This window comes from Molossus molossus, unplaced genomic scaffold, assembly GCF_014108415.1.
Source record: "Molossus molossus isolate mMolMol1 unplaced genomic scaffold, mMolMol1.p scaffold_m16_p_1, whole genome shotgun sequence".
Lineage (NCBI taxonomy): Eukaryota > Metazoa > Chordata > Mammalia > Chiroptera > Molossidae > Molossus > Molossus molossus.
In genome coordinates this window covers 198,627,847-198,641,140 of record NW_023425344.1, presented here as the reverse complement: position 1 = coordinate 198,641,140, position 13,294 = coordinate 198,627,847, and positions in this window count along the sequence as shown.

The window sequence follows — 13,294 nt, the reverse complement described above, 5'->3', positions numbered from 1 at the left end:
TCTCTTCTGTTCCTTTGATCTATCTGCCTGTTCTTGTGCCAGTACCAGGCTGTTTTGATTACAGTGGCTTTGTAGTATAACCTGATATCTGGTAATGTGATCCCTCCAACTTTGTTCTTCTTTTTCAAGATTGCTGTGGCTATTTGGGGTCTTTTTTGGTTTCATATGAACTTTTGAAGTATTTGTTCTAGTTCTGTGAAGTATGCCGTTGGTATTTTGATGGGGATTGTATTGAATCTATAGATTTCTTTGGGTAGTATGGACATTTTAATGATGTTAATTCTTCCAATCCATGAACAAGGTATGTGTTTCCACTTTTTTATATCTTCCTCTATTTCTTTTTTCAATGATCTGTAGTTTTCTGCGAATAGGTCCTTTATTTCTTTGCTTAAGTTTATTTCTAGGTGTCTCAATTTTTTTTGCCACGATGGTGAGTGGGATTTTTTTTTTAGTTTCTCTTTCTGTGAGTTCATCATTGGTGTGTAAGAATGCTGTCGATTTCTTGATGTTAATTTTGTATTCTACTACTTTGCCAAATTCATTTATTAAGTCTCGTAAATTTTTGATGGAGTCTTTGGGGTTTTCTACGTATAGTATCATGTCATCAGCGAATAATGACAGTTTTACTTCCTCCTTTCCAATTTGGATCCCTTTTATTTTTTCTTTCTGTCTGATTGCTGTGGCTAAGACTTCCAGTACTATGTTAAATAAGAGTGGCAAAAGTGGGCATCCTTGTCTTCTTCCTGTTCTTAAGGGAAATGCTTTTAGTTTTTGCCCATTGAGTATGATGTTGGCTGTAGGTCTTTCATAAATGGCATTTATTATTTTGAGATATGATCCCTCTATTCCCAGATTGCTGAGCTTTTTTATCAGAAATGGGTGCTGGATTTTGTCGAAAGGGATCTCTCCTTTTTAAAAAAAAAAAAAAGTGTTGTTGTTTTTTTTGAATTTTAGAGAGAGAGGAAGGGAGAGGGGGAGAGAGAGAGAAACATTGATGAGAGAGAACATTGATTGGCCGCCTCCTGCATGTTCCCCACTGGGGATCAGGCTCACAACCTAGGCATGTGCCCTGACTGGGAATCAAACCAGCGACCTACATGGTATTTGTGGAAAAACAAAAACAAAAAACCTGAGATAACACTTTTTACCCTATCTATTTATTCAGCATTAAGTCCATATTTATTGAACAATGTGCTAGGCAATAAGTATACTATACTGAGTACAAAATAGGTATGGTTCTTCTCTCCACAGAGCTTATAGTCCAGGGTGAGAGGAAGCAAATTTAGGCATTATTAAATAATGTAAATAAATATAAAATAATAATGGTAGTATATCAACTGCGGCAAGTGATGTGAAGCAGGAACATTGGGCATGTAATAGAAGGGTTTTACAGTTACGGAATCAGGGAACACACTTTCTTCGAGGAAGTGGAGCTGAGTAATCTTTTAAGAACCCGAATGAGTGAACTGAAAAAGAAGTAAGGGGAAAGCATTCTGGGCAAATGAAACAGCATTTCCAAAGCTTCTACATTTACGCTGACAAGACTTGGTGTTGGATTGTATGAAGAAGAAGGTTTAATTGTCCTTGCTCTCTAGTGGATGAATGGCCGTTCCATGTGTTGCATGACTGTGAAAAACTAAGAGGGGTCTAAGATTGTATCCTACTTGGAAGCTAGCAGGTTAGTCTGCTACAGTTTTATGGATGAGATTTTAGGTCAGAGACAAGTACTTTCTTACTCATAGCTTCATGTTAGATTCAGTTTCCCTTGCCCCATGTCCCACGGGGCTCACAGAATGGCCCAGGTGGATGCTATGCACACAGTAAGTTCTCATGACCATTGAAGACCTTCAACCTTAGGAAACACAAGCTCCTTATAATGGACTAATGTAAACCTGCTTTTTGCCCTCAAAGGGGACATAATCTTTATTTTACGGGACAAACAAATCTGCTCTAGTTCCAGAGGTTGACATTTACTCTAGAAACATTGTTGATAAGACCATCCACAAAAAGGCTGTGAGTACCTCTGCTCCCAAGACATGCAGAAACATAAAAGACCCAGAGGGAAGTGTCTCTCTATATTGGTAAACCCTGGAGAAGAATCATGAGGTTTTATAGCTACCATAGGGGTTTTTATGATGATTGACCATAACACAACAAAGAAATACACATTAGCCCTGGCCAGTTTGGTTCAGTGGTTAGAACATCGGCCTGTGGTCCAGAGAGACCCGGGTTTGGTTCCCGCTAAGGGCACGTACCTTGGTTGCAGTTTGTCCACGGCCTTGGGTCGTGCGAGAGGCAGCCACTCGATGTGTCCCTTTCACATCAATATTTCTCCCTCTCTCTCTCTTCCACTCTATCTGAACAAAAAATGGAAAAATGTCCTCAGGTGAGGATTAAAAATAAATAAAAATAAAAGAAATACGTATTAGTAGCCATGCTGCCACATTTTCTTAGTAAAATCTATGTTCTTCACCTGAAGCTTTGCAATCAACCAGGAAGATAAACAGGAAGAGTACTGACATTTGTTAGTATGAGGATTACTGGGTACTTCCCACATGCCAGGCCAAATGCTAAGATACAGTATCTTATCTAGTCCTCACATTCACATGTAAAGTTAACTTTATTTTTACTTTATGTATAAGGAAACTGAACTTCAGAGAGGTTCAAAAACGTTCTCATGGCCCCTCTGTACGTGAGTGGTGAAGCAACCTGGATCCAATCCCAGGTCTCTGTGACCCCTCAGCCCATGTTCTTGACGATCATTTACCTTATACACCACTTTGCCACATTTGATCTTCACACAGGCTCTCTTGGGTTGGTTTATCATCCTCATTTTTCATAATAGAAAACCGAGGCTTAGAGAAGTTGAATAATGAGCTTGGTTTTACTCTTGCGAAATGCAGAGATCTAATGGGTCACCCTCCCTAAGTCCCATTGATTAAAATGCCCATAAACCAAGAATAGGGGCCATGGCAGCGGCTACCTGGCACAGTCAATAGGGGAAGAATTGACGTCACTGGCTTATTAAAAAAAAACCTTGCAGCCTATAATTTTCATGGGTAAGTTTTAAGTGAGTCTACTACAAATGATACCTTCTCTGATATCTCTTTGAAAATAGGCAAACAAGACTTCCTTGGAGCTTTAGTTATAATAAAGCATCGCAAACACATTAAATATCATCAGTATGATACCCACTAAATAGATTACAGAATATCCCTGCTATGAGACACTATGCTTGCCATCGTGCAGTAGATATATATGTACTGACATAAAAATAGCTCCAATCTATATTTGTATGTGAAAAAAGCAAGTAACAAAATAATATTTACGTTACCATCTACATTTATGTAAAAAAATGGAACCAAAAATATAAGTTTGTGTGTGACTATATGTAGACAGATGAATAAGAAGAGGATCAGACACTGGTTCACTCAGCAGGGACTGTGCACACAGGGAGGGAAGGGCCAGTAAGGAGGCTGTGGCACCCTGGGGGCGCTCTGCATTTCCTTCAGCACCCTTTCATACCCTTGGAATCTTTTACAATAAGAATGCTTTCCTAGATCACATATGCAATTAAATGTAAAGACAAAAAGAGCCCAGCTGGTGTGGCTCAGTAGTTGAGTGTCGACCCATGCACTAAGAGGTCGCCAGTTTGATTCCCGGTCAGGGCACATGCCCAGGTTGTGGGCCGGATCCCCAGTGGGGGGCATGCAGGAGGCGGCCAGTCGATGTTCTCTCTCATCCATGTTTCTCTCTCCCTCTCCCTTCCTCTCTCTCCCTCTCCCTTCCTCTCTCTAAAAAAATTAAATTAAATTAAAATTTTTAAAAAAAGACAAAAGGTAGGAGAAGCACCTACATTTGGCACTTCCTCGTGCCTTCCATGCGTATATTTGTACTACAAGGACACATTTCCATTTATTCCCACATGATCTACATTTAAACCAAGTGCTTAAATTTTGCATGTGCCCAAGTGCCTTTTAACATTGCCCATGGAAGGATTGTCATTTAAAATATGTTTTGTACTGCTTTTGAAACACATTTAATCTTTCCTCCATTAATCTGCTTTCCCTAAACCTTTCCCTAATTCTTCTCAAGGATTTCCCACCTGCTGTGCGGGATATACAACAGAGGGACTCTAATCATGTTTGGAATTATTTTTATCAATTTAATCCATATTTGGCAGTTATTTCCATTCCAAAGTCGTAGACATTCTAGGCTGCGTGATGATCAGTTTCCCAGTGCTAAGTGACATTGGGAACAGATAAGATAATAAATGGATCATTATCTTCTGAAAAATGATGTTAGCTCTTCACATAGGCTAAGCTAAGCTTAGATCTAACTATTGAATGTGTTTTAGACCTTCCAGTTGAGGAAGTTCTCGACAACCAAAAATAATACCTTTTCACCAGGTTACATACAGGCTGCATGTGTTTGAAGTCCTTCATGCAGGCCTATGGGTTCGTTATTTTTTACAGGTTTATGGGCTGCTTTTTGATGCATAATCCAGTGTGAGACTTTAAATAGAGAGGGAAGGTCAGATGGCTTAACATTGGAGAGGCCACCTCCCTAGATTTAGCCAGGACTCCCTTTTGTCCTTGAATGAAGGGGGGGGGGGTGTCAGTTTCTCCTGGGGTGGTCGCCCCCTGTAGCTGCAGATGCTGGTTCTGCCTCTTCAGTTTGCTTTGTATCCATGGAGTGCTCCTCTCTGCCTCTGCATTTTCACAGAACAGAGCCACTGGGTCTGTGTGGGGGAAGCGCTGAGGCTGGCACCAACGAGCACAGCCACTGGGTGCTGGGTGGGCACAGAGGCGTCGGGCGGTTCAGCAGGCACGATGGGGTGTGCTGTTTGCTTGTGTTTCTATTGTTCTCTCGCCGGGGGTGGGAACCATGGAATAGCACCTGGTAGTTCCCGAAAGCTCTGTGTTTCGAGATGCAGAGTTCATCTTTAGCTTCACATGTCGTGTGACTTGGACACTGTCTTCGTGGTCTCTCGGCACCGTGAATGCCAATCTTCAGAAAATGCAAATTTTAACAATCACTTTGCTCTAATGCTGCCATAAAATACTAAAAATCCTTTCCATAAGTGAAACCTCACCTGAAAAAAGTATTTAGTTATTTTCTGTACCTGAGGATTTCCAGGTCCGACCCTGGCTCTGCCACTTACCAGCTGTGTGACTTTGGTCAAGTAATTTCACCTCCCAAAGTCTCAGCTTCTTCATGGCTAACCAGTGTACCTCTCCCATGAAGTTGTCGTGAGAATTAAATGAAATAAAAATAATCAGCCTTGAACCCACCCTACCTCTGGACTTCTCATCGTGTGAAATAATTGATGTCCTTGCACTTTAAAACGCACTACCTGGGTATTCTCCTCCCTGCCAGAGTCATCCCAGCACAATTGATTTTGCTGCTTTCAGGCTTGAGGGGTATCTCTCTGCAGCTGCAGCCCAGTCTTTAGGGCTCTCCCCTGGAACAAAAGTCACCCAAGTGTCCTTGTCCTTCCCCTACATCCTGACAACAGACATCTGGTTGAATCTGGAAATTATCTTTCTAACTCTTAGATGTTAGGGTCCTGAATTATTACCCTACATTCTTTTAATTGCTTCAGAGAGACAGACCCTTGTGTCTTTTCTCTCAACTACTCCACTTAAAATCCAAATCCTGGGACTGAGTGCCCACCCTATGTTTTCTCAGGTCTGCTATTTAGCCTCAAGTTTTTGTCCCATAATTTCCTTTGTGGCCATTGCTGTGACTTTCCTGGCAAGGATCCTCACCCTGGTAGACTTCCCTTCTCCACAAGGGACACTGAGCCTCTTGACACCAAGCTTCTCAATTTCTCCCGAGTTCCACACGAGGAAGACACTGCTGGGGCAAAATGAAACTAGTGATTGCATTTCCTTTCCAGTTTCTGTTCCTATATTCTTCTTCTCTTTCCAGTTACATCTGAATACAATAACATTGATATCTATGAATTACATAGACCTTAATTTTTTCAGATCCTAAGGCATTTTGTTGAATTTCTTCGAAGCTCTTCACTCCCTTCTCTTCGATACTTTATTCAACTGACTAGTGTGACATAAACTGTCCGACTCTGAACAGCATGCCCTCAACCACTGTATTTACTGGGAGTAAGACTGGGTTTCCTGACTATTGAATGGATGGATGGATGGATGGATGGATGGATGGATGGATGGATGGATGAGTGAATGAATAGCTTTCTGTTGCCCAATATGGTAGCTATTAGCCACATGAGATTTTAAAATTTAAGTTCACTACAATTAAATAAAATTTAAGATTCTTCAATCACACAAGCCACTTTATAAGTGCTCAATGGCCACATGTGGCTAAAGGCTACTGTATTGGACAGCCCAGTTTATAGGGTATCTCCATCATCACAGGAAGTTCTCTTCTACAGTATTGCACAGCACTGCTCTAGGTTGTGAAGTGTCAGATGTTAAAAGCTGAATATCAGTATTCCACTTATGAAAGGGAGATGGTTTAAATATGGTGGTAATTGATTGACCCTTAGGTTCACACCTCTGCTCTACAACCTAACTAACAATGTGAACTTGGGCAAATCACTTTGCTTCCTTGAACTTGAGTTATTTCAGATCTATAAAATGGTGATAAAATGTATTACCTACTTCCCTGAGCCATTGTATAGGACAGTGCTTTATGACTACAAACGTCGCGTTGAGTTTTGTTGGGATTGCCAGTCATGTGTGTAGTAGAAGTGATCCCTATGTATCTATCACCAATCTCAAAATGGAGAGAACTGTTTCAAGATGACCTTCACAACAGGTTGAGGGAGAGATGTGGCAGTGCCCACAGCTCCACCAGCCGCTGCGACTGGCCCCGTGTGGTTTTTGACAGATGTACCCTATTGTCGCCTCGCCTCTCGGCCCACCTGCACCCAGGGGCATACACTGATTGCTTGACTACAGCTGACATATTTCATTCAGGGCCACGGCTTTCGGAAACAATTTTTTCAGTCTCACCCAATGAAGATCTGTGTCGCACAGAAGGGGCCCTGGTTGCACGCGGCGGCTGTTATTGACCATCTCCAGATCAGATGCAGAGATGCCATGCTCCCTTTTGATGCACATGCAGAGGTCTGCCACTCATCCTGGGACGGTGCCCTTGCATGGCATCACTGCGCTGACTTAAACAATCTCATCACAAACAACCTGTAAGCCATTTGCAGAGTCCCACAATTCATGCCGTTTTCCATGGAGGAGGACAGCCCCGTTTCATTATCCATTTGAATAACTTTTTCAATTTCGAGCTTGCTGCCTAACCATGAGGGCTGAATTATGACTAGATTCTCTCTCTCTCAGTCTCTCTCTCTCCCTCTCTTCCTGCCTAGTGGGAGCACTAAATAGATAAATAAAAATCACTGCAGAACAATTGCAGGTGCTGTGGGCTAGAGGCCAAACTGGGCCAATCCGCAGCCTCTGAGCCTTGTCTGTCTGGGTCTTTTTGGGGAGGGGTGTCATTATCGGGGATTCAATTATAACCCTTCCCCATAAGCTCAGGGGAAGTTTGCATGCACCAGCCCTTGGGCAGTATTCATCATAATGTATTTTGAGAGTGAAAGAAAAAGAGGGAGATGTCTCTGATTTCCCCTAAAGCTGTATTTCTCATTTGAAGATTTGGTCAAATTTTAGCATTTTTACTCCCCCCCCCCCCCCCACACACACACACATAGTCCCTTTCGCAAGCATAAGCTATTCTCAGTGTCCTCACAAAAATGCTAGAGGGGGCTACAGTGTGAAGGCAAGTCTTGCTGGAATTTGCTGGGGAAGGTTCCTCAAAAGGGGCCAAACAAGCAGAATGAAATATAAGCCTAGGCATTTGTCCCCTTGCCTGTAGGTTTGGGACAATGGTGGAGAAAGTGTCCCCCGAAGGAGAGACATTCAGACCTGCAGAAGTCTGCTCTCCCACAGCCTTTCCTAGTAATGACAGCAGCCCCTGAGTGTGTTCTCTGGCCCAAGCACTAGTCTGCGTCTCTAAAGGTATTAACCCATTTCAAGGCCGCAGAACTCCCTGCGGAAGGGAGCATAATTATCCACATTTTCCGGAGACAAACCTACAGAAAGAATTTAAACTTAGTCCAGGTCATAGAACCAGCAAGTGGCAGAGATGGGATGCAAACTCTGGCCAGCCAGAGCCTCTACCTTTGGCCTTTATGTGTACCCAGATTGTTCCATGGCAAAATAAGGAAGAAATACTCAAAACTACTACAGTCCCATGTCTGCTTCTGGGCAGGTGGTTGTAGATCTCTTCACAGCTATTTCTCCCACTAGCCATTCAGTATCGCACTGAGCAAGTGTGCTGTCAGGTTGTGGGTCCTTACCTGGCAGGGTGATCCAAACCTTTGTACCTGCAGGGCCTTGCCCGCAAGCAGTCCTGTTTACATCTGGTTGTGTTGGTGTTCCATTTGGTTTAATTATAAGACGGGAGTATTCAGAGGCTCCAAGAAATTTATTGCATTCCAGACATATTCTTTCTTTCCTTCACTGTGTAGTAGCAAACCAATTTCCCCCTGGGCGTTCCACTCAGTCACTTGAGTCAGTAGAGTACTCCCCTGTCTTGCCTCCTGGTTCACTGGCTTGAGGACCCCAGAATGGCCAGGTGGCAGTTTCAGCTTCCACTCTCAGAGCCATTGCCGTGTTCCACGTGGAGGCATCCCTCCTTTGTGAAGTATGACCGCTGCTGGGGCAGATCCCGGTTCTGGGGACAGAATGCAAAACTGTGAGAGAAGTCCCTGCCATGTCCACCCCTGATCACACTCCTGGGAATTGTCTATGGGAGAAACAGCACTATATATTGGTTGCTGATTTGGAACACGCACTGTCTCCTGGAGGACATTTTCCCAGCCCTGCAAGATTTTGCTACCCAGCTGTCACTGTATCTCAGCCTTAAAAGCCATGCCACCATCCTCTCAGGACAGCCACTTTGGGGTCACTGGGGAGCATGGAAATACCACGAGCTATGCTGCATTTGCTAAAGGATATGTTCCTTGATCGGAAACTAGGCTGTGTAGAGTATTATTATGGCGAGTGAGGCATTGGTAGGTCAACGGACGCTGGTTTTGGCAGGAACATTGCAGGTAGGAAAAGCAAATCCATGTTCAGAGTAAGTGTCTATTCTGGTGAGAATACAGCTGTTCCTTCCACAGAGGAAGTTTTCCAATATAAACCAGCTGCCACCAGGTAGCTGGACAATACCCTTGAGAGAAGGATGCCATATCAGGGTTCAGCAGATTGTTGGCAGATTGGGCACTCTGTAGGGTTAGAAGCCAGGTTGGACTTCATGAATGGAAGTCCATGTTACTGAGCCCACACATAATCTCCATCCATGTCACCATGGCTACTTTGTTTGTGGGCCAATCAGGCAAGGGTGGAGGTGGGTGAGGAAAGAGACTCACTGATGTGCACCTCATCCACACCCAGGTTAAAGTTGTTGGTGTCTCATCCACATCCTTGTCGATCTTTGCAACCGCCTTATCCTTGGCAAATCCTTAAAAGTCATAGATAATGAACTTCTTGAGTGTCTTCTTCCAGCTTCCATTCATATATTTCGTGGTGGTCTCACCCCAAGCCCAAGCAAGGTGCTCGATGCAGTCATAGATGCTGTCATCCTTCGTGAATCGCTGTCATCCTTCCTGTATTCTCTGGTTGCAGCAATACCCTGGGCCAAGGCCTTAAAAGCTGCTATAAGTCTTTGATCACTGTTTGGATCAAAGCGGTGGTGTTTGTAGGCAGAAATACCACTTTCATATGAAGATCACCAATGAAAGGAGGATGTCCGGGAGCATTATCAACAATAAGCAAAATCTTGATAAGTATGTTATTCTCCAAGCAGTACCTCTTCACGTCTCTGGAATAGCAATGCAGGAGGATAGCGTGGAAGAGGAGCTGGTTACTCCGTGAACTCTTACTGTTCCTATGGTACATTGGCAGTGTGGGCTTATTGATATGCTTGAAGGCCATATCTCTGTGCCATGTCACAAAAGGTTTTGATTTCTAGCCTGCAACATTGCCCCCAAGCTAGACTCATTCTGTCCTCAAAGACCTTGAAACCTGGTATGACTTGACTTCATTATGGATGAAAGTCCTTTCAGGCATCTGTTTCCAGATCAGAGAGGTTTCATCATACTGAATATTTGCTCTAGCAAGTAATTTTCCTCCACAATCAGCTTATCTAGAGTGTCCAAAAATGCTTCAGTTGCCTTCACATTAGCACTCACAGACTCACCACTCACTTTCACGTTATGTAATGAATGATGATCTTGCATCACTTAAATCACTCAGCGTTAGCAGTAAATCCAACATCACAGAAAGGTCCAGCCTTTTCTTTCAACATTGCAAAAAACATTTTGTTTTGATCATGATCATCATGGGGCTGGGAGGGATCATCTTCTATGTCTGGTCTTCAATCCAGGCCTTTGTTGAAGATTTGTTAGTCTTGTTGCCTTCAATGAAGTAGATCCTTTAACAGCTCTTGTCACTAGTTCTTGTTCTTCAAGATTATAGCTTTGGTGGGATGGGACATGGCTGACTGGCAAGCAAGAATCATCACTGATTTCCCATCTTCATAGCCCTTGGTCACTCTTAATTTCATTTCCAGATCAATCATTGGCTGTGGCCTCTTACTGGCAATACCAGCAGTGAATTTCATATGCTTAGTGGCCTTGATAAGCAAAACAACATGAGATTAAATCAAGCACAATGGAAAATGATGCAATCAAAAGGTGCAGTAATCATGAGATGCATGAAGCTGCCACCCGCATAACACAGTATACTGTTTTACAGCCAACTTCTCTTTAAAAAATGATAAAAATTATAATATAGTAAATGCATAAACCAGTTGTATATTATATGTTCAAGTACTATGCTCTGTACATAACTGTATGTGCTGCACTTTTATACGACTGGCAGTCTAGTGGGTCTGTTTACACCAGCCTCTCCACAAACATGTGAGTAATGTTTAGGGTATGACGTCATGAGGGCTATGACATCACCAGGTGATAAGAATTTTTCAGCTACAATATAATCTTATGGGACCATCATATACATGGTCTGTCGCTGATCAAAATGTTGTTATGCAAAGCATGGCTGTGTGATTCCACTGATATGAAGTCTGGAATAAGCAGGAGTAACCTGTCAGTGTTTGTCTAAACCAGGGGACAAACGGGGATTCACTAATTTGGGAATAATAAAATGGGCCTTTGTCATCTGTATGCTTCAAATGGCTGTGTTCCTTTTATAACAATTTGTTGAAGTCAATATACCATTCAGTTCTCCCATTTTAAATTAATTTGATGATTTTTAGCAAATTAAACAGCTGTTCAAAGATAACCCTCAAAAATTCCCTCCCCCATTTGTAGTTCATCCCCACTTTCATCCCAGCCTGAACAAATCACTGACCGGAGTTTTTATCCACTGTTTTGCCCTGTCTTGAAATGTCATATAAATAAAATGATAAAATGCATATTCTTTTGTATCTGACTTCTTTTATTCATAATAATGTTTTTGAGGTTCACCCACGCTGTGGCACCTAATTAGTGCCTACCTTTTCATAGCCCAGTAGTATTCTATTATATAAATATACCACATTTTATTTACATTTTATCTAATTTAGTTTAATCTATTTGTTTATCAATTCATCTGTTTGTAGGCATACCTCACCCTGTTATGCTTCAACAAATAAAAAGTGTTGCTTTTTATTACCAATTGAATGCAAGGCCCTCTACCAGCGGCAAGGTCACGACTCGCTACCGTAACGTTTGCTTCGTTGAGGTGGTCTGGACACCAGCCGCAGTGTCCCCAGGGTATGCATGTCTTCATCTAATCATTGCCATTTGGGTGGTTTCCTGGTTTGGGATATTAGAAATAAGCTGCTTTTAACATCTGTATATATGTCTTTGTGTGGACATATGCTTTCATTTCTAATGGGTAGTCGACAGGAGTGGAATTGGTGAGTCGTATAATAAGTGTATATTTATTTAAAAATCTACTGTTTAAAAACTTCTTAAGAGACCTTTTAAGAAATGGATGTTTAAGAAACTTCATGGTATAGTGAAAGGGTTTAGGCATCACAAGCCAACAAACTTGAACTGACGTCCCATCCTGCCATTTAGCAGCTCAATGACCCTAGATAAGTCTTTCTGCACCTGTTTCTTCATCTGCAAAGGAGGGTAAATAATTCTGCATTTTGTTAACGTTGCAGGAATTCATTAAGATAATGATTATAAAGGTCTAGTAAAATATAAAGAGAAGGCTCTCAACAAAAGGTAGCGAAGGGTAGTGGTCATAGAAGAAGTAGTAATAGATAATGCCTCAAATGCTTGATTATTTCGGTGCATAGAGTTCACACAAGCTAGCAGTCCACTGAGCTCCCCGAATTCCCAACCAGATCAAACTACAGGTCTATGTTGTTTGCTGATATTTACTTTCATTTTTCCTTCTTTCCGTGAGCCTCCTCCTGCACATGGGTCAGTAAACCTCTCTCAATGCAGGCCACCAGTTAAAATATTTGGCAGGGGATAAACCAGAAGGTACGAGAGTACAAACCAGAAAAACAACAGTAGTCTTACAACTGTGACTAGTAGCCCAGCTGGTGTGGCTCAGTTGGCTGAGCGTTGTCCCATGCACCAGGAGGTCGCCAGTCCGATGCTTTATTGCTGTGGTCTGGAACTGGGGGTGTGTAGGAGGCAGCCCATAGATGTTTCTATCTCTCTCTTCCCCGCCCTTCCCCTCTCTGAAATCAATCTCTATATACGTATGAACTGTGACTAGTAAAGTTTCCCTGATTGGCTTCAAGATCTGAGAGGTTATCACAGAAGAGAAACAAAAATGAAAAATCATCTTTTTACTTAAAACTGTTTGATAGAACAATCTGTCTTCTTTCCTAATATGTGCCCAGGAATGGGTGGTTAGAGTCTCAAGGCACGTAAAAGAACCGCAGGCACGCTCTGGCTTGGAGAGGCGTATCATCCAGCTACGAGAACAAGCCTCACACCCAGAGGACATTCAGGCAGCATGCCATCCATTGCTCAGTTGTGGTCCAGGCTCACTCACTGCAGGACTCGGGACGGGGAAGAGATTTATGTACAATGACACCGTCTTGAAAAAATGTAGGGTTGAGGTGGACACCAAATATTTCCTCTTTTAAGACAGATATCTTAATAAGGACTCAGAAAGAGGAAATATAGAAACAGCAGACAGATGTTTGGAGGGCAAAAGGGTAGATGAGATGGATGCTCTGTAAAATGATCACTCAATTTCTATAA